At 38.6% G+C, this 16,105-nt stretch overlaps 19 non-coding genes and 39 pseudogenes across 19 annotated transcripts; all 58 read right to left on the bottom strand.

Annotated features, from left to right (window-relative positions):
• Positions 1 to 119, bottom strand: LOC149693530 (5S ribosomal RNA; annotated as a pseudogene).
• Positions 120 to 481: 362 nt separating this feature from the next.
• Positions 482 to 600, bottom strand: LOC149693531 (5S ribosomal RNA). The gene has a single exon (XR_016383188.1). It is a non-coding gene; the product is annotated as a 5S ribosomal RNA (ribosomal RNA).
• Positions 601 to 737: 137 nt separating this feature from the next.
• LOC149693532 (5S ribosomal RNA) lies at positions 738 to 856 on the bottom strand (annotated as a pseudogene).
• A 121-nt stretch (positions 857 to 977) lies between these two features.
• LOC149693533 (5S ribosomal RNA) lies at positions 978 to 1,080 on the bottom strand (annotated as a pseudogene).
• Positions 1,081 to 1,217: 137 nt separating this feature from the next.
• Positions 1,218 to 1,336, bottom strand: LOC149693534 (5S ribosomal RNA; annotated as a pseudogene).
• A 361-nt stretch (positions 1,337 to 1,697) lies between these two features.
• Positions 1,698 to 1,816, bottom strand: LOC149693535 (5S ribosomal RNA). The gene has a single exon (XR_016383199.1). It is a non-coding gene; the product is annotated as a 5S ribosomal RNA (ribosomal RNA).
• Positions 1,817 to 1,953: 137 nt separating this feature from the next.
• LOC149693536 (5S ribosomal RNA) lies at positions 1,954 to 2,072 on the bottom strand (annotated as a pseudogene).
• Positions 2,073 to 2,204: 132 nt separating this feature from the next.
• On the bottom strand, positions 2,205 to 2,322 carry LOC149693537 (5S ribosomal RNA; annotated as a pseudogene).
• A 137-nt stretch (positions 2,323 to 2,459) lies between these two features.
• On the bottom strand, positions 2,460 to 2,578 carry LOC149693538 (5S ribosomal RNA; annotated as a pseudogene).
• A 362-nt stretch (positions 2,579 to 2,940) lies between these two features.
• On the bottom strand, positions 2,941 to 3,059 carry LOC149693539 (5S ribosomal RNA). The gene has a single exon (XR_016383211.1). It is a non-coding gene; the product is annotated as a 5S ribosomal RNA (ribosomal RNA).
• Positions 3,060 to 3,195: 136 nt separating this feature from the next.
• LOC149693540 (5S ribosomal RNA) lies at positions 3,196 to 3,314 on the bottom strand. The gene has a single exon (XR_016383201.1). It is a non-coding gene; the product is annotated as a 5S ribosomal RNA (ribosomal RNA).
• A 362-nt stretch (positions 3,315 to 3,676) lies between these two features.
• Positions 3,677 to 3,795, bottom strand: LOC149693541 (5S ribosomal RNA). Its single transcript, XR_016383222.1, has one exon. It is a non-coding gene; the product is annotated as a 5S ribosomal RNA (ribosomal RNA).
• A 136-nt stretch (positions 3,796 to 3,931) lies between these two features.
• LOC149693542 (5S ribosomal RNA) lies at positions 3,932 to 4,050 on the bottom strand (annotated as a pseudogene).
• A 132-nt stretch (positions 4,051 to 4,182) lies between these two features.
• On the bottom strand, positions 4,183 to 4,300 carry LOC149693543 (5S ribosomal RNA; annotated as a pseudogene).
• Positions 4,301 to 4,437: 137 nt separating this feature from the next.
• On the bottom strand, positions 4,438 to 4,556 carry LOC149693544 (5S ribosomal RNA; annotated as a pseudogene).
• A 137-nt stretch (positions 4,557 to 4,693) lies between these two features.
• On the bottom strand, positions 4,694 to 4,812 carry LOC149693545 (5S ribosomal RNA; annotated as a pseudogene).
• A 362-nt stretch (positions 4,813 to 5,174) lies between these two features.
• LOC149693546 (5S ribosomal RNA) lies at positions 5,175 to 5,293 on the bottom strand. Its single transcript, XR_016383202.1, has one exon. It is a non-coding gene; the product is annotated as a 5S ribosomal RNA (ribosomal RNA).
• Positions 5,294 to 5,655: 362 nt separating this feature from the next.
• Positions 5,656 to 5,774, bottom strand: LOC149693547 (5S ribosomal RNA). The gene has a single exon (XR_016383233.1). It is a non-coding gene; the product is annotated as a 5S ribosomal RNA (ribosomal RNA).
• Positions 5,775 to 5,910: 136 nt separating this feature from the next.
• LOC149693548 (5S ribosomal RNA) lies at positions 5,911 to 6,029 on the bottom strand (annotated as a pseudogene).
• Positions 6,030 to 6,161: 132 nt separating this feature from the next.
• Positions 6,162 to 6,279, bottom strand: LOC149693549 (5S ribosomal RNA). The gene has a single exon (XR_016383360.1). It is a non-coding gene; the product is annotated as a 5S ribosomal RNA (ribosomal RNA).
• Positions 6,280 to 6,416: 137 nt separating this feature from the next.
• Positions 6,417 to 6,535, bottom strand: LOC149693550 (5S ribosomal RNA; annotated as a pseudogene).
• A 137-nt stretch (positions 6,536 to 6,672) lies between these two features.
• On the bottom strand, positions 6,673 to 6,791 carry LOC149693551 (5S ribosomal RNA; annotated as a pseudogene).
• A 362-nt stretch (positions 6,792 to 7,153) lies between these two features.
• LOC149693552 (5S ribosomal RNA) lies at positions 7,154 to 7,272 on the bottom strand. The gene has a single exon (XR_016383204.1). It is a non-coding gene; the product is annotated as a 5S ribosomal RNA (ribosomal RNA).
• A 137-nt stretch (positions 7,273 to 7,409) lies between these two features.
• Positions 7,410 to 7,528, bottom strand: LOC149693553 (5S ribosomal RNA; annotated as a pseudogene).
• A 363-nt stretch (positions 7,529 to 7,891) lies between these two features.
• Positions 7,892 to 8,010, bottom strand: LOC149693554 (5S ribosomal RNA; annotated as a pseudogene).
• A 133-nt stretch (positions 8,011 to 8,143) lies between these two features.
• LOC149693555 (5S ribosomal RNA) lies at positions 8,144 to 8,261 on the bottom strand (annotated as a pseudogene).
• Positions 8,262 to 8,398: 137 nt separating this feature from the next.
• On the bottom strand, positions 8,399 to 8,517 carry LOC149693556 (5S ribosomal RNA; annotated as a pseudogene).
• A 136-nt stretch (positions 8,518 to 8,653) lies between these two features.
• Positions 8,654 to 8,772, bottom strand: LOC149693557 (5S ribosomal RNA; annotated as a pseudogene).
• A 122-nt stretch (positions 8,773 to 8,894) lies between these two features.
• Positions 8,895 to 8,997, bottom strand: LOC149693558 (5S ribosomal RNA; annotated as a pseudogene).
• Positions 8,998 to 9,133: 136 nt separating this feature from the next.
• Positions 9,134 to 9,252, bottom strand: LOC149693559 (5S ribosomal RNA). The gene has a single exon (XR_016383325.1). It is a non-coding gene; the product is annotated as a 5S ribosomal RNA (ribosomal RNA).
• Positions 9,253 to 9,373: 121 nt separating this feature from the next.
• Positions 9,374 to 9,476, bottom strand: LOC149693560 (5S ribosomal RNA; annotated as a pseudogene).
• Positions 9,477 to 9,613: 137 nt separating this feature from the next.
• LOC149693561 (5S ribosomal RNA) lies at positions 9,614 to 9,732 on the bottom strand (annotated as a pseudogene).
• A 137-nt stretch (positions 9,733 to 9,869) lies between these two features.
• On the bottom strand, positions 9,870 to 9,988 carry LOC149693562 (5S ribosomal RNA; annotated as a pseudogene).
• Positions 9,989 to 10,110: 122 nt separating this feature from the next.
• Positions 10,111 to 10,213, bottom strand: LOC149693563 (5S ribosomal RNA; annotated as a pseudogene).
• Positions 10,214 to 10,349: 136 nt separating this feature from the next.
• Positions 10,350 to 10,468, bottom strand: LOC149693564 (5S ribosomal RNA). Its single transcript, XR_016383244.1, has one exon. It is a non-coding gene; the product is annotated as a 5S ribosomal RNA (ribosomal RNA).
• Positions 10,469 to 10,603: 135 nt separating this feature from the next.
• Positions 10,604 to 10,722, bottom strand: LOC149693565 (5S ribosomal RNA). Its single transcript, XR_016383255.1, has one exon. It is a non-coding gene; the product is annotated as a 5S ribosomal RNA (ribosomal RNA).
• Positions 10,723 to 10,844: 122 nt separating this feature from the next.
• LOC149693566 (5S ribosomal RNA) lies at positions 10,845 to 10,947 on the bottom strand (annotated as a pseudogene).
• Positions 10,948 to 11,084: 137 nt separating this feature from the next.
• LOC149693567 (5S ribosomal RNA) lies at positions 11,085 to 11,203 on the bottom strand (annotated as a pseudogene).
• A 137-nt stretch (positions 11,204 to 11,340) lies between these two features.
• Positions 11,341 to 11,459, bottom strand: LOC149693568 (5S ribosomal RNA). Its single transcript, XR_016383267.1, has one exon. It is a non-coding gene; the product is annotated as a 5S ribosomal RNA (ribosomal RNA).
• A 122-nt stretch (positions 11,460 to 11,581) lies between these two features.
• On the bottom strand, positions 11,582 to 11,684 carry LOC149693569 (5S ribosomal RNA; annotated as a pseudogene).
• A 137-nt stretch (positions 11,685 to 11,821) lies between these two features.
• LOC149693570 (5S ribosomal RNA) lies at positions 11,822 to 11,940 on the bottom strand. Its single transcript, XR_016383278.1, has one exon. It is a non-coding gene; the product is annotated as a 5S ribosomal RNA (ribosomal RNA).
• Positions 11,941 to 12,077: 137 nt separating this feature from the next.
• On the bottom strand, positions 12,078 to 12,196 carry LOC149693571 (5S ribosomal RNA; annotated as a pseudogene).
• Positions 12,197 to 12,318: 122 nt separating this feature from the next.
• Positions 12,319 to 12,421, bottom strand: LOC149693572 (5S ribosomal RNA; annotated as a pseudogene).
• A 137-nt stretch (positions 12,422 to 12,558) lies between these two features.
• Positions 12,559 to 12,677, bottom strand: LOC149693573 (5S ribosomal RNA; annotated as a pseudogene).
• Positions 12,678 to 12,810: 133 nt separating this feature from the next.
• LOC149693574 (5S ribosomal RNA) lies at positions 12,811 to 12,929 on the bottom strand. The gene has a single exon (XR_016383289.1). It is a non-coding gene; the product is annotated as a 5S ribosomal RNA (ribosomal RNA).
• Positions 12,930 to 13,051: 122 nt separating this feature from the next.
• Positions 13,052 to 13,154, bottom strand: LOC149693575 (5S ribosomal RNA; annotated as a pseudogene).
• A 137-nt stretch (positions 13,155 to 13,291) lies between these two features.
• LOC149693576 (5S ribosomal RNA) lies at positions 13,292 to 13,410 on the bottom strand (annotated as a pseudogene).
• Positions 13,411 to 13,532: 122 nt separating this feature from the next.
• On the bottom strand, positions 13,533 to 13,635 carry LOC149693577 (5S ribosomal RNA; annotated as a pseudogene).
• Positions 13,636 to 13,771: 136 nt separating this feature from the next.
• LOC149693578 (5S ribosomal RNA) lies at positions 13,772 to 13,890 on the bottom strand. Its single transcript, XR_016383300.1, has one exon. It is a non-coding gene; the product is annotated as a 5S ribosomal RNA (ribosomal RNA).
• Positions 13,891 to 14,025: 135 nt separating this feature from the next.
• LOC149693579 (5S ribosomal RNA) lies at positions 14,026 to 14,144 on the bottom strand. Its single transcript, XR_016383251.1, has one exon. It is a non-coding gene; the product is annotated as a 5S ribosomal RNA (ribosomal RNA).
• A 122-nt stretch (positions 14,145 to 14,266) lies between these two features.
• On the bottom strand, positions 14,267 to 14,369 carry LOC149693580 (5S ribosomal RNA; annotated as a pseudogene).
• A 137-nt stretch (positions 14,370 to 14,506) lies between these two features.
• On the bottom strand, positions 14,507 to 14,625 carry LOC149693581 (5S ribosomal RNA; annotated as a pseudogene).
• A 137-nt stretch (positions 14,626 to 14,762) lies between these two features.
• LOC149693582 (5S ribosomal RNA) lies at positions 14,763 to 14,881 on the bottom strand. The gene has a single exon (XR_016383311.1). It is a non-coding gene; the product is annotated as a 5S ribosomal RNA (ribosomal RNA).
• Positions 14,882 to 15,003: 122 nt separating this feature from the next.
• LOC149693583 (5S ribosomal RNA) lies at positions 15,004 to 15,106 on the bottom strand (annotated as a pseudogene).
• Positions 15,107 to 15,243: 137 nt separating this feature from the next.
• Positions 15,244 to 15,362, bottom strand: LOC149693584 (5S ribosomal RNA). Its single transcript, XR_016383322.1, has one exon. It is a non-coding gene; the product is annotated as a 5S ribosomal RNA (ribosomal RNA).
• A 122-nt stretch (positions 15,363 to 15,484) lies between these two features.
• On the bottom strand, positions 15,485 to 15,587 carry LOC149693585 (5S ribosomal RNA; annotated as a pseudogene).
• Positions 15,588 to 15,724: 137 nt separating this feature from the next.
• LOC149693586 (5S ribosomal RNA) lies at positions 15,725 to 15,843 on the bottom strand (annotated as a pseudogene).
• Positions 15,844 to 15,965: 122 nt separating this feature from the next.
• On the bottom strand, positions 15,966 to 16,068 carry LOC149693587 (5S ribosomal RNA; annotated as a pseudogene).
• Positions 16,069 to 16,105: the final 37 nt, after the last annotated feature.

The raw sequence follows: 16,105 nt of genomic DNA on the forward strand, positions 1-16,105 counted from the left end.
AGCCAACGGCACGCAGTATTCCTAAGTGGTCTCCCTCCCAAGTACTGACTGCGCTCGACGCTGCTTAACTTCGGTGATCGGACGAGAACCTGTGCTTTCAGCGTGACATGGCCGTTGCCGAGAGTGCTATTTAATAATTTGAATTTAATTAACCTTCATCTTTAAAAATCAATAAAAAAAAGAAGATATGTTTGCTTTTTTCATATCTGATGGAATTTAAAAGAGGAAATAAAAGTGAAAAAGCCAACGGCACGCAAAGTTTCCAAGTACTGACTGCGTTCGACGCTGCTTAACTTCGGTGATCGGACGAGAACCGGTGTTTTCAGCGTGATATGGCAGTTGCCGAGAGTGCTAGATAATAATTCGAATTTAAACTAAGTGAGACAAATTAACCATCATCTTTTTAAAACAATAACAAAAAGAAAATATGTTTGCTTTTTTCATATCTATTGGATTTTAAAAGAGGAAAAAAAAGTGAAAAAGCCAACGGCACGCAGTGTTCCTAAGTGGTCTCCCTCCCAAGTACTGACTGCGCTCGACGCTGCTTAACTTCGGTGATCGGACGAGAACCGGTGTTTTCAGCGTGATATGGCCGTTGCCGAGAGTGCTATTTAATAATTCGAATTTAAATTAAGTGAGACAAATTAACCTTCATCTTCTTAAAACAATAACAAAAAGAAAATATGTTGGCTTTTTTCATATCTATTGGAATTTAAAAGAGGAAAAAAAAGTGAAAAAGCCAACGGCACGCAGTGTTCCTAAGTGGTCTCCCTCCCAAGTACTGACTGCGCTCGACGCTGCTTAACTTCGGTTATCGGACGAGACCCGGTGTTTTCAGCGTGATATGGCCGTTGCCGAGAGTGCTATTTAATAATTTGAATTTAAAAACCTTCATCTTTATAAAACAATAACAAAAAGAAGATATGTTTGGTTTTTTCATATCTGATGGAATTTAAAAGAGGAAATAAAAGTGAAAAAGCCAACGGCACGCAGAGTTTCCAAGTACTGACTGCGCTCGACGCTGCTTAACTTCGGTGATCGGACGAGAACCGGTGTCTTCAGCGTGATATGGCCGTTGCCGAGAGTGCTAGATGATAATTCGAATTTAAACTAAGTGAGACAAATTAACCATCATCTTTTTAAAACAATAACAAAAAGAAAGTATGTTTGCTTTTTTCATATCTATTGGAATTTAAAAGAGGAAAAAAAAGTGAAAAAGCCAACGGCACGCAGTATTCCTAAGTGGTCTCCCTCCCAAGTACTGACTGCGCTCGACGCTGCTTAACTTCGGTGATCGGACGAGAACCTGTGCTTTCAGCGTGACATGGCCGTTGCCGAGAGTGCTATTTAATAATTTGAATTTAATTAACCTTCATCTTTAAAAATCAATAAAAAAAGAAGATATGTTTGCTTTTTTCATATCTGATGGAATTTAAAAGAGGAAATAAAAGTGAAAAAGCCAACGGCACGCAAAGTTTCCAAGTACTGACTGCGTTCGACGCTGCTTAACTTCGGTGATCGGACGAGAACCGGTGTTTTCAGCGTGATATGGCAGTTGCCGAGAGTGCTAGATAATAATTCGAATTTAAACTAAGTGAGACAAATTAACCATCATCTTTTTAAAACAATAACAAAAAGAAAATATGTTTGCTTTTTTCATATCTATTGGATTTTAAATGATGAAAAAAAAGTGAAAAAGCCAACGGCACGCAGTGTTCCTAAGTGGTCTCCCTCCCAAGTACTGACTGCGCTCGACGCTGCTTAACTTCGGTGATCGGACGAGAACCGGTGTTTTCAGCGTGATATGGCCGTTGCCGAGAGTGCTATTTAATAATTCGAATTTAAATTAAGTGAGACAAATTAACCTTCATCTTCTTAAAACAATAACAAAAAGAAAATATGTTGGCTTTTTTCATATCTATTGGAATTTAAAAGAGGAAAAAAAAGTGAAAAAGCCAACGGCACGCAGTGTTCCTAAGTGGTCTCCCTCCCAAGTACTGACTGCGCTCGACGCTGCTTAACTTCGGTGATCCGACGAGAACCGGGGTTTTCAGCGCGATATGGCCGTTGCCGAGAGTGCTAGATAATAATTCGAATTTAAATTAAGTGAGACAAATTGACCATCTTTTTAAAACAATAACAAAAAGAAAATATGTTTGCTTTTTTCATATCTATAGGAATTTAAAAGAGGAAAATAGTGAAAAAGCCAACGGCACGCAGTGTTCCTAAGTGGTCTCCTCCCAAGTACTGACTGCGCTCGACGCTGCTTAACTTCGGTGATCGGACGAGAACCGGTGTTTTCAGCGTGATAGGGCCGTTGCCGAGAGAACTATTTAATAATTCGAATTTAAATTAAGTGAGACAAATTAACCTTCATCTTTTTAAAACAATAACAAAAAGAAAACATGTTGGCTTTTTTCATATCTATTGGAATTTCAAAGAGGAAAAAAAAGTGAAAAAGCCAACGGCGCGCAGTGTTCCTAAGTGGTCTCCCTCCCAAGTACTGACTGCGCTCGACGCTGCTTAACTTCGGTGATCCGACGAGAACCGGTGTTTTCAGCGTGATATGGCCGTTGCCGAGAGTGCTATTTAATAATTTGAATTTAATTAACCTTCATCTTTAAAAATCAATAAAAAAAAGAAGATATGTTTGCTTTTTTCATATCTGATGGAATTTAAAAGAGGAAATAAAAGTGAAAAAGCCAACGGCACGCAAAGTTTCCAAGTACTGACTGCGTTCGACGCTGCTTAACTTCGGTGATCGGACGAGAACCGGTGTTTTCAGCGTGATATGGCAGTTGCCGAGAGTGCTAGATAATAATTCGAATTTAAACTAAGTGAGACAAATTAACCATCATCTTTTTAAAACAATAACAAAAAGAAAATATGTTTGCTTTTTTCATATCTATTGGATTTTAAATGAGGAAAAAAAAGTGAAAAAGCCAACGGCACGCAGTGTTCCTAAGTGGTCTCCCTCCCAAGTACTGACTGCGCTCGACGCTGCTTAACTTCGGTGATCGGACGAGAACCGGTGTTTTCAGCGTGATATGGCCGTTGCCGAGAGTGCTATTTAATAATTCGAATTTAAATTAAGTGAGACAAATTAACCTTCATCTTCTTAAAACAATAACAAAAAGAAAATATGTTGGCTTTTTTCATATCTATTGGAATTTAAAAGAGGAAAAAAAGTGAAAAAGCCAACGGCACGCAGTGTTCCTAAGTGGTCTCCCTCCCAAGTACTGACTGCGCTCGACGCTGCTTAACTTCGGTGATCCGACGAGAACCGGTGTTTTCAGCGTGATATGGCCGTTGCCGAGAGTGCTATTTAATAATTTGAATTTAATTAACCTTCATCTTTAAAAATCAATAAAAAAAAGAAGATATGTTTGCTTTTTTCATATCTGATGGAATTTAAAAGAGGAAATAAAAGTGAAAAAGCCATTGGCACGCAAAGTTTCCAAGTACTGACTGCGTTCGACGCTGCTTAACTTCGGTGATCGGACGAGAACCGGTGTTTTCAGCGTGATATGGCAGTTGCCAAGAGTGCTAGATAATAATTCGAATTTAAACTAAGTGAGACAAATTAACCATCATCTTTTTAAAACAATAACAAAAAGAAAATATGTTTGCTTTTTTCATATCTATTGGATTTTAAATGAGGAAAAAAAAGTGAAAAAGCCAACGGCACGCAGTGTTCCTAAGTGGTCTCCCTCCCAAGTACTGACTGCGCTCGACGCTGCTTAACTTCGGTGATCGGACGAGAACCGGTGTTTTCAGCGTGATATGGCCGTTGCCGAGAGTGCTATTTAATAATTCGAATTTAAATTAAGTGAGACAAATTAACCTTCATCTTCTTAAAACAATAACAAAAAGAAAATATGTTGGCTTTTTTCATATCTATTGGAATTTAAAAGAGGAAAAAAAGTGAAAAAGCCAACGGCACGCAGTGTTCCTAAGTGGTCTCCCTCCCAAGTACTGACTGCGCTCGACGCTGCTTAACTTCGGTGATCCGACGAGAACCGGGGTTTTCAGCGCGATATGGCCGTTGCCGAGAGTGCTAGATAATAATTCGAATTTAAATTAAGTGAGACAAATTGACCATCTTTTTAAAACAATAACAAAAAGAAAATATGTTTGCTTTTTTCATATCTATAGGAATTTAAAAGAGGAAAATAGTGAAAAAGCCAACGGCACGCAGTGTTCCTAAGTGGTCTCCTCCCAAGTACTGACTGCGCTCGACGCTGCTTAACTTCGGTGATCGGACGAGAACCGGTGTTTTTAGCGTGATATGGCCGTTGCCGAGAGAACTATTTAATAATTCGAATTTAAATTAAGTGAGACAAATTAACCTTCATCTTTTTAAAACAATAACAAAAAGAAAACATGTTGGCTTTTTTCATATCTATTGGAATTTCAAAGCGGAAAAAAAAGTGAAAAAGCCAACGGCGCGCAGTGTTCCTAAGTGGTCTCCCTCCCAAGTACTGACTGCGCTCGACGCTGCTTAACTTCGGTGATCCGACGAGAACCGGTGTTTTCAGCGTGATATGGCCGTTGCCGAGAGTGCTAGATAATAATTCGAATGTAAATTAAGTGAGACAAATTAACCATCATCTTTTTAAAACAATAACAAAAAGAAAATATGTTTGCTTTTTTCATATCTATTGGAATTTAAAAGAGGAAAAAAATTTGAAAAAGCCAACGGCACGCAGTGTTCCTAAGTGGTCTCCCTCCCAAGTACTGCCTGGGCTCGACGCTGCTTAACTTCGGTGATCGGACGAGAAACGGTGTTTTCAGCGTGATATGGCCGTTGCCGAGAGTGCTTATTAATAATTTGAATTTAATTAACCTTCATCTTTATAAATCAATAAGAAAAAGAAGATATGTTTGCTTTTTTCATATCTGATGGAATTTAAAAGATGAAATAAAAGTGAAAATGCCAACGCCACGCAAAGTTTCCAAGTACAGACTGCGCTCGACGCTGCTTAACTTCGGTGATCGGACGAGAACCGGTGTTTTCAGCGTGATATGGCCGTTGCCGAGAGTGCTATTTAATAATTCGAATTTAAATTGAGTGAGACAAATTAACCTTCATCTTTTTAAAACAATAACAAAAAGAAAATATGTTGGCTTTTTTCATATCTATTGGAATTTAAAAGAGGAAAAAAAAGTGAAAAAGCCAACGGCACGCAGTGTTCCTAAGTGGTCTCCCTCCCAAGTACTGACTGCGCTCGACGCTGCTTAACTTCGGTGATCCGACGAGAACCGGTGTTTTCAGCGTGATATGGCCGTTGCCGAGAGTGCTATTTAATAATTTGAATTTAATTAACCTTCATCTTTAAAAATCAATAAAAAAAAGAAGATATGTTTGCTTTTTTCATATCTGATGGAATTTAAAAGAGGAAATAAAAGTGAAAAAGCCAACGGCACGCAAAGTTTCCAAGTACTGACTGCGTTCGACGCTGCTTAACTTCGGTGATCGGACGAGAACCGGTGTTTTCAGCGTGATATGGCAGTTGCCAAGAGTGCTAGATAATAATTCGAATTTAAACTAAGTGAGACAAATTAACCATCATCTTTTTAAAACAATAACAAAAAGAAAATATGTTTGCTTTTTTCATATCTATTGGATTTTAAATGAGGAAAAAAAAGTGAAAAAGCCAACGGCACGCAGTGTTCCTAAGTGGTCTCCCTCCCAAGTACTGACTGCGCTCGACGCTGCTTAACTTCGGTGATCGGACGAGAACCGGTGTTTTCAGCGTGATATGGCCGTTGCCGAGAGTGCTATTTAATAATTCGAATTTAAATTAAGTGAGACAAATTAACCTTCATCTTCTTAAAACAATAACAAAAAGAAAATATGTTGGCTTTTTTCATATCTATTGGAATTTAAAAGAGGAAAAAAAGTGAAAAAGCCAACGGCACGCAGTGTTCCTAAGTGGTCTCCCTCCCAAGTACTGACTGCGCTCGACGCTGCTTAACTTCGGTGATCCGACGAGAACCGGGGTTTTCAGCGCGATATGGCCGTTGCCGAGAGTGCTAGATAATAATTCGAATTTAAATTAAGTGAGACAAATTGACCATCTTTTTAAAACAATAACAAAAAGAAAATATGTTTGCTTTTTTCATATCTATAGGAATTTAAAAGAGGAAAATAGTGAAAAAGCCAACGGCACGCAGTGTTCCTAAGTGGTCTCCTCCCAAGTACTGACTGCGCTCGACGCTGCTTAACTTCGGTGATCGGACGAGAACCGGTGTTTTCAGCGTGATATGGCCGTTGCCGAGAGAACTATTTAATAATTCGAATTTAAATTAAGTGAGACAAATTAACCTTCATCTTTTTAAAACAATAACAAAAAGAAAACATGTTGGCTTTTTTCATATCTATTGGAATTTCAAAGAGGAAAAAAAAGTGAAAAAGCCAACGGCGCGCAGTGTTCCTAAGTGGTCTCCCTCCCAAGTACTGACTGCGCTCGACGCTGCTTAACTTCGGTGATCCGACGAGAACCGGTGTTTTCAGCGTGATATGGCCGTTGCCGAGAGTGCTAGATAATAATTCGAATGTAAATTAAGTGAGACAAATTAACCATCATCTTTTTAAAACAATAACAAAAAGAAAATATGTTTGCTTTTTTCATATCTATTGGAATTTAAAAGAGGAAAAAAATTTGAAAAAGCCAACGGCACGCAGTGTTCCTAAGTGGTCTCCCTCCCAAGTACTGCCTGGGCTCGACGCTGCTTAACTTCGGTGATCGGACGAGAAACGGTGTTTTCAGCGTGATATGGCCGTTGCCGAGAGTGCTTATTAATAATTTGAATTTAATTAACCTTCATCTTTATAAATCAATAAGAAAAAGAAGATATGTTTGCTTTTTTCATATCTGATGGAATTTAAAAGATGAAATAAAAGTGAAAATGCCAACGCCACGCAAAGTTTCCAAGTACAGACTGCGCTCGACGCTGCTTAACTTCGGTGATCGGACGAGAACCGGTGTTTTCAGCGTGATATGGCCGTTGCCGAGAGTGCTATTTAATAATTCGAATTTAAATTGAGTGAGACAAATTAACCTTCATCTTTTTAAAACAATAACAAAAAGAAAATATGTTGGCTTTTTTCATATCTATTGGAATTTAAAAGAGGAAAAAAAAGTGAAAAAGCCAACGGCACGCAGTGTTCCTAAGTGGTCTCCCTCCCAAGTACTGACTGCGCTCGACGCTGCTTAACTTCGGTGATCCGACGAGAACCGGTGTTTTCAGCGTGATATGGCCGTTGCCGAGAGTGCTAGATAATAATTCGAATTTAAATTAAGTGAGACAAATTGACCTTCATCTTTTTAAAACAATAACAAAAAGAAAATATGTTTGCTTTTTTCATATCTATAGGAATTTAAAAGAGGAAAAAAAAGTTAAAAAGCCAACGGCACGCAGTGTTCCTAAGTGGTCTCCCTCCCAAGTACTGACTGCGCTCGACGCTGCTTAACTTCGGTGATCGGACGAGAACCGGTGTTTTGAGCGTGATATGGCCGTTGCCGAGAGTGCTATTTAATAATTTGAATTTAATTAACCTTCATCTTTATAAATCAATAAGAAAAAGAAGATATGTTTGCTTTTTTAATATCTGATGGAATTTAAAAGAGGAAATAAAAGTGAAAATGCCAACGCCACGCAAAGTTTCCAAGTACTGACTGCGCTCGACGCTGCTTAACTTCGGTGATCGGACGAGAACCGGTGTTTTCAGCGTGATATGGCCGTTGCCGAGAGTGCTATTTAATGATTCGAATATAAACTAAGTGAGACAAATTAACCTTCATCTTTTTAAAACAATAACAAAAAGAAAATATGTTGGCTTTTTTCATATCTATTGGAATTTAAAAGAGGAAAAAAAAAGTGAAAAAGCCAACGGCACGCAGTGTTCCTAAGTGGTCTCCCTCCCAAGTACTGACTGCGCTCGACGCTGCTTAACTTCGTTGATCCGACGAGAACCGGTGTTTTCAGCGTGATATGGCCGTTGCCGAGAGTGCTAGATAATAATTCGAATTTAAATTAAGTGAGACAAATTGACCATCTTTTTAAAACAATAACAAAAAGAAAATATGTTTGCTTTTTTCATATCTATAGGAATTTAAAAGAGGAAAAAAAGTGAAAAAGCCAACGGCACGCAGTGTTCCTAAGTGGTCTCCTCCCAAGTACTGACTGCGCTCGACGCTGCTTAACTTCGGTGATCGGACGAGAGCCGGTGTTTTCAGCGTGATATGGCCGTTGCCGAGAGTGCTATTTAATAATTCGAATTTAAATTAAGTGAGACAAATTAACCTTCATCTTTTTAAAACAATAACAAAAAGAAAATATGTTTGCTTTTTTCATATCTATTGGAATTTAAAAGAGGAAAAAAAAGTGAAAAAGCCAACGGCGCGCAGTGTTCCTAAGTGGTCTCCCTTTCAAGTACTGACTGCGCTCGACGACGCTTAACTTCGGTGATCCGACGAGAACCGGTGTTTTCAGCGTGATATGGCCGTTGCCGAGAGTGCTAGACAATAATTCGAACTTAAATTAAGTGAGACAAATTGACCTTCATCTTTTTAAAACAATAACAAAAAGAAAATATGTTTGCTTTTTTCATATCTATAGGAATTTAAAAGAGGAAAAAAAGTGAAAAAGCCAACGGCACGCAGTGTTCCTAAGTGGTCTCCCTCCCAAGTACTGACTGCGCTCGACGCTGCTTAACTTCGGTTATCGGACGAGAACCGGTGTTTTCAGCGTGATATGACCGTTGCCGAGAGTGCTATTTAATAATTCGAATTTAATTAACCTTCATCTTTATAAATCAATAAGAAAAAGAAGATATGTTTGCTTTTTTCATATCTCATGGAATTTAAAAGAGGAAATAAAAGTGAAAAAGCCAACGGCACGCAAAGTTTCCAAGTACTGACTGCGCTCGATGCTGCTTAACTTCGGTGATCGGACGAGAACCGGTGTTTTCAGCGAGATATGGCCGTTGCCGAGAGTGCTAGATAATAATTCGAATTTAAATTAAGTGAGACAAATTAACCATCATCTTTTTAAAACAATAACAAAAAGAAAATATGTTTGCTTTTTTCATATCTATTGGAATTTAAAAGAGGAAAAAAAGTGAAAAAGCCAACGGCACGCAGTGTTCCTAAGTGGTCTCCCTCCCAAGTACTGACTGCGCTCGACGCTGCTTAACTTCGGTTATCGGACGAGAACCGGTGTTTTCAGCGTGATATGGCCGTTGCCGAGAGTGCTATTTAATAATTCGAATTTAATTAACCTTCATCTTTATAAATCAATAAGGAAAAAGAAGATGTTTGCTTTTTTCATATCTCATGGAATTTAAATGTGGAAATAAAAGTGAAAAAGCCAACGGCACGCAAAGTTTCCAAGTACTAACTGCGCTCGACGCTGCTTAACTTCGGTGATCGGACGAGAACCGGTGTTTTCAGCGTGATATGGCCGTTGCCGAGAGTGCTAGATTATAATTCGAATTTAAATTAACTGAGACAAATTGACCTTCATCTTTTTAAAACAATATCAAAAAGAAAATATGTTTGCTTTTTTCATATCTATAGGAATTTAAAAGAGGAAAAAAAAGTGAAAAAGTCAACGGCACCCAGTTTTCCTAAGTGGTCTCCCTCGCAAGTACTGACTGCGCTCGACGCTGCTTAACTTCGGTGATCGGACGAGAACCGGTGTTTTCAGCGTGATATGGCCGTTGCCGAGAGCGCTATTTAATAATTCGAATTTAAATTAAGTAAGACAAATTAACCTTCATCTTTTTAAAACAATAACAAAAAGAAAATATGTTGGCTTTTTTCATATCTATTGGAATTTAAAAGAGGAAAAAAAAGTGAAAAAGCCAACGGCGCGCAGTGTTCCTAAGTGGTCTCCCTTTCAAGTACTGACTGCGCTCGACGCTGCTTAACTTCGGTTATCGGACGAGAACCGGTGTTTTCAGCGTGATATGACCGTTGCCGAGAGTGCTATTTAATAATTCGAATTTAATTAACCTTCATCTTTATAAATCAATAAGAAAAAGAAGATATGTTTGCTTTTTTCATATCTCATGGAATTTAAAAGAGGAAATAAAAGTGAAAAACCCAACGGCACGCAAAGTTTCCAAGTACTGACTGCGCTCGACGCTGCTTAACTTCGGTGATCGGACGAGAACCGGTGTTTTCAGCGAGATATGGCCGTTGCCGAGAGTGCTAGATAATAATTCGAATTTAAATTAAGTGAGACAAATTAACCATCATCTTTTTAAAACAATAACAAAAAGAAAATATGTTTGCTTTTTTCATATCTATTGGAATTTAAAAGAGGAAAAAAAGTGAAAAAGCCAACGGCACGCAGTGTTCCTAAGTGGTCTCCCTCCCAAGTACTGACTGCGCTCGACGCTGCTTAACTTCGGTGATCGGACGAGAACCGGTGTTTTCAGCGTGATATGGCCGTTGCCGAGAGTGCTATTTAATATTCGAATTTAAATTAAGTGAGACAAATTAACCTTCATCTTTTTAAAACAATAACAAAAAGAAAATATGTTTGCTTTTTTCATATCTATTGGAATTTAAAAGAGGAAAAAAAGTGAAAAAGCCAACGGCACGCAGTGTTCCTAAGTGGTCTCCCTCCCAAGTACTGACTGCGCTCGACGCTGCTTAACTTCGGTGATCGGACGAGAACCGGTGTTTTCAGCGTGATATGGCCGTTGCCGAGAGTGCTATTTAATAATTCGAATTTAATTAACCTTCATCTTTAAAAATCAATAAGAAAAAGAAGATATGTTTGCTTTTTTCATATCTCATGGAATTTAAAAGAGGAAATAAAAGTGAAAAAGCCAACGGCACGCAAAGTTTCCAAGTACTGACTGCGCTCGACGCTGCTTAACTTCGGTGATCGGACGAGAACCGGTGTTTTCAGCGTGATTTGGCCGTTGCCGAGAGTGCTAGATAATAATTCGAATTTAAATTAAGTGAGACAAATTAACCATCATCTTTTTAAAACAATAACAAAAAGAAAATATGTTTGCTTTTTTCATATCTATTGAAATTTAAAAGAGGAAAAAAAAGTGAAAAAGCCAACGGCACGCAGTGTTCCTAAGTGGTCTCCCTCCCAAGTACTGACTGCGCTCGACGCTGCTTAACTTCGCTGATCCGACGAGAACCGGTGTTTTCAGCGTGATATGGCCTATGCCAAGAGTGCTAGATAATAATTCGAATTTAAATTAAGTGAGACAAATTGACCTTCATCTTTTTAAAACAATAACAAAAAGAAAATATGTTTGCTTTTTTCATATCTATAGGAATTTAAAAGAGGAAAAAAAAGTGAAAAAGCCAACGGCACGCAGTGTTCCTAAGTGGTCTCCCTCCCAAGTACTGACTGCGCTCGACGCTGCTTAACTTCGGTGATCGGACGAGAACCGGTGTTTTCAGCGTGATATGGCCGTTGCCGAGAGTGCTATTTAATAATTTCAATTTAATTAACCTTCATCTTTATAAATCAATAAGAAAAAGAGGATATGCTTGCTTTTTTCATATCTCATGGAATTTAAAAGGGGAAATAAAAGTGAAAAAGCCAACGGCACGCAGAGTTTCCAAGTACTGACTGCGCTCGACGCTGCTTAACTTCGGTGATCCGACGAGAACCGGTGTTTTCAGCGTGATATGGCCGTTGCCGAGAGTGCTAGATAATAATTCGAATTTAGATTAAGTGAGACAAATTAACCATCATCTTTTTAAAACAATAACAAAAAGAAAATATGTTTGCTTTTTTCATATCTATTGGAATTTAAAAGAGGAAAAAAAAGTGAAAAAGCCAACGGCACGCAGTGTTCCTAAGTGGTCTCCCTCCCAAGTACTGACTGCGCTCGACGCTGCTTAACTTCGGTGATCGGACGAGAACCGGTGTTTTCAGCGTGATATGGCCGTTGCCGAGAGTGCTAGATAATAATTCGAATCTAAATTAAGTGAGACAAATTAACCATCATCTTTTTAAAACAATAACAAAAAGAAAATATGTTTGCTTTTTTCATATCTATTGGAATTTAAAAGAGGAAAAAAAAGTGAAAAAGCCAACGGCACGCAGTGTTCGAAAGTGGTCTCCCTCCCAAGTACTGACTGCGCTCGACGCTGCTTAACTTCGGTTATCGGACGAGAACCGGTGTTTTCAGCATGATATGGCCGTTGCCGAGAGTGCTATTTAATAATTCGAATTTAATTGACCTTCATCTTTATAAATCAATAAGAAAAAGAAGATATGTTTGCTTTTTTCATATCTCATGGAATTTAAAAGAGGAAATAAAAGTGAAAAAATCAACGGCACGCAAAGTTTCCAAGTACTGACTGCGCTCGACGCTGCTTAACTTCGGTGATCGGACGAGAACCGGTGTTTTCAGCGTGATATGGCCGTTGCCGAGAGTGCTAGATAATAATTCGAATTTAAATTAAGTGAGACAAATTAACCATCATCTTTCTAAAACAATAACAAAAAGAAAATATGTTTGCTTTTTTCATATCTATTGGAATTTAAAAGAGGAAAAAAAAGTGAAAAAGCCAACGGCACGCAGTGTTCCTAAGTGGTCTCCCTCCCAAGTACTGACTGCGCTCGACGCTGCTTAACTTCGCTGATCCGACGAGAACCGGTGTTTTCAGCGTGATATGGCCTATGCCAAGAGTGCTAGATAATAATTCGAATTTAAATTAAGTGAGACAAATTGACCATCTTTTTAAAACAATAACAAAAAGAAAATATGTTTGCTTTTTTCATATCTATAGGAATTTAAAAGAGGAAAAAAAGTGAAAAAGCCAACGGCACGCAGTGTTCCTAAGTGGTCTCCCTCCCAAGTACTGACTGCGCTCGACGCTGCTTAACTTCGGTGATCGGACGAGAACCGGTGTTTTCAGCGTGATATGGCCGTTGCCGAGAGTGCTATTTAATAATTTCAATTTAATTAACCTTCATCTTTATAAATCAATAAGAAAAAGAGGATATGCTTGCTTTTTTCATATCTCATGGAATTTAAAAGGGGAAATAAAAGTGAAAAAGCCAACGGCACGCAGAGTTTCCAAGTACTGACTGCGCTCGACGCTGCTTAACTTCGGTGATCCGACGAGAACCGGTGTTTTCAGCGTGATATGGCCGTTGCCAAGAGTGCTAGATAATAATTCGAATTTAAATTAAGTGAGACAAATTGGCCTTCATCTTTTTAAAACAATAACAAAAAGAAAATATGTTTGCTTTTTTCATATCTATAGGAATTTAAAAGAGGAAAAAAAAGTGAAAAAGCCAACGGCACGCAGTGTTCCTAAGTGGTCTCCCTCCCAAGTACTGACTGCGCTCGACGCTGCTTAACTTCGGTTATCGGACGAGAACCGGTGTTTTCAGCGTGATATGACCGTTGCCGAGAGTGCTATTTAATAATTCGAATTTAATTAACCTTCATCTTTATAAATCAATAAGAAAAAGAAGATATGTTTGCTTTTTTCATATCTCATGGAATTTAAAAGAGGAAATAAAAGTGAAAAAGCCAACGGCACGCAAAGTTTCCAAGTACTGACTGCGCTCGACGCTGCTTAACTTCGGTGATCGGACGAGAACCGGTGTTTTCAGCGAGATATGGCCGTTGCCGAGAGTGCTAGATAATAATTCGAATTTAAATTAAGTGAGACAAATTAACCATCATCTTTTTAAAACAATAACAAAAAGAAAATATGTTTGCTTTTTTCATATCTATTGGAATTTAAAAGAGGAAAAAAAGTGAAAAAGCCAACGGCACGCAGTGTTCCTAAGTGGTCTCCCTCCCAAGTACTGACTGCGCTCGACGCTGCTTAACTTCGGTGATCGGACGAGAACCGGTGTTTTCAGCGTGATATGGCCGTTGCCGAGAGTGCTATTTAATATTCGAATTTAAATTAAGTGAGACAAATTAACCTTCATCTTTTTAAAACAATAACAAAAAGAAAATATGTTTGCTTTTTTCATATCTATTGGAATTTAAAAGAGGAAAAAAAGTGAAAAAGCCAACGGCACGCAGTGTTCCTAAGTGGTCTCCCTCCCAAGTACTGACTGCGCTCGACTCTGCTTAACTTCGGTGATCGGACGAGAACCGGTGTTTTCAGCGTGATATGGCCGTTGCCGAGAGTGCTATTTAATAATTCGAATTTAATTAACCTTCATCTTTAAAAATCAATAAGAAAAAGAAGATATGTTTGCTTTTTTCATATCTCATGGAATTTAAAAGAGGAAATAAAAGTGAAAAAGCCAACGGCACGCAAAGTTTCCAAGTACTGACTGCGCTCGACGCTGCTTAACTTCGGTGATCGGACGAGAACCGGTGTTTTCAGCGTGATTTGGCCGTTGCCGAGAGTGCTAGATAATAATTCGAATTTAAATTAAGTGAGACAAATTAACCATCATCTTTTTAAAACAATAACAAAAAGAAAATATGTTTGCTTTTTTCATATCTATTGAAATTTAAAAGAGGAAAAAAAAGTGAAAAAGCCAACGGCACGCAGTGTTCCTAAGTGGTCTCCCTCCCAAGTACTGACTGCGCTCGACGCTGCTTAACTTCGCTGATCCGACGAGAACCGGTGTTTTCAGCGTGATATGGCCTATGCCAAGAGTGCTAGATAATAATTCGAATTTAAATTAAGTGAGACAAATTGACCTTCATCTTTTTAAAACAATAACAAAAAGAAAATATGTTTGCTTTTTTCATATCTATAGGAATTTAAAAGAGGAAAAAAAAGTGAAAAAGCCAACGGCACGCAGTGTTCCTAAGTGGTCTCCCTCCCAAGTACTGACTGCGCTCGACGCTGCTTAACTTCGGTGATCGGACGAGAACCGGTGTTTTCAGCGTGATATGGCCGTTGCCGAGAGTGCTATTTAATAATTTCAATTTAATTAACCTTCATCTTTATAAATCAATAAGAAAAAGAGGATATGCTTGCTTTTTTCATATCTCATGGAATTTAAAAGGGGAAATAAAAGTGAAAAAGCCAACGGCACGCAGAGTTTCCAAGTACTGACTGCGCTCGACGCTGCTTAACTTCGGTGATCCGACGAGAACCGGTGTTTTCAGCGTGATATGGCCGTTGCCGAGAGTGCTAGATAATAATTCGAATTTAAATTAAGTGAGACAAATTAACCATCATCTTTTTAAAACAATAACAAAAAGAAAATATGTTTGCTTTTTTCATATCTATTGGAATTTAAAAGAGGAAAAAAAAGTGAAAAAGCCAACGGCACGCAGTGTTCCTAAGTGGTCTCCCTCCCAAGTACTGACTGCGCTCGACGCTGCTTAACTTCGGTGATCGGACGAGAACCGGTGTTTTCAGCGTGATATGGCCGTTGCCGAGAGTGCTATTTAATAATTTCAATTTAATTAACCTTCATCTTTATAAATCAATAAGAAAAAGAGGATATGCTTGCTTTTTTCATATCTCATGGAATTTAAAAGGGGAAATAAAAGTGAAAAAGCCAACGGCACGCAGAGTTTCCAAGTACTGACTGCGCTCGACGCTGCTTAACTTCGGTGATCCGACGAGAACCGGTGTTTTCAGCGTGATATGGCCGTTGCCAAGAGTGCTAGATAATAATTCGAATTTAAATTAAGTGAGACAAATTGGCCTTCATCTTTTTAAAACAATAACAAAAAGAAAATATGTTTGCTTTTTTCATATCTATAGGAATTTAAAAGAGGAAAAAAAAGTGAAAAAGCCAACGGCACGCAGTGTTCCTAAGTGGTCTCCCTCCCAAGTACTGACTGCGCTCGACGCTGCTTAACTTCGGCTATCGGACGAGAACCGGTGTTTTCAGCGTGATATGGCCGTTGCCGAGAGTGCTATTTAATAATTCGAATTTAATTAACCTTCATCTTTATAAATCAATAAGAAAAAGAAGATATGTTTGCTTTTTTCATATCTCATGGAATTGAAAAGAGGAAATAAAAGTGAAAAAGCCAACGGCACGCAAAGTTTCCAAGTACTGACTGCGCTCGACGCTGCTTAACTTCGGTGATCGGACGAGAACCGGTGTTTTCAGCGTGATATGGCCGTTGCCGAGAGTGCTAGATAATAATTCGAATTTAAATTAAGTG

This window comes from Phalangium opilio, unplaced genomic scaffold (assembly GCF_054372755.1).
Source record: "Phalangium opilio isolate 3A_F unplaced genomic scaffold, DU_Popi_V2 ptg000024l_1, whole genome shotgun sequence".
In the NCBI taxonomy this organism is placed as follows: domain Eukaryota; kingdom Metazoa; phylum Arthropoda; class Arachnida; order Opiliones; family Phalangiidae; genus Phalangium; species Phalangium opilio.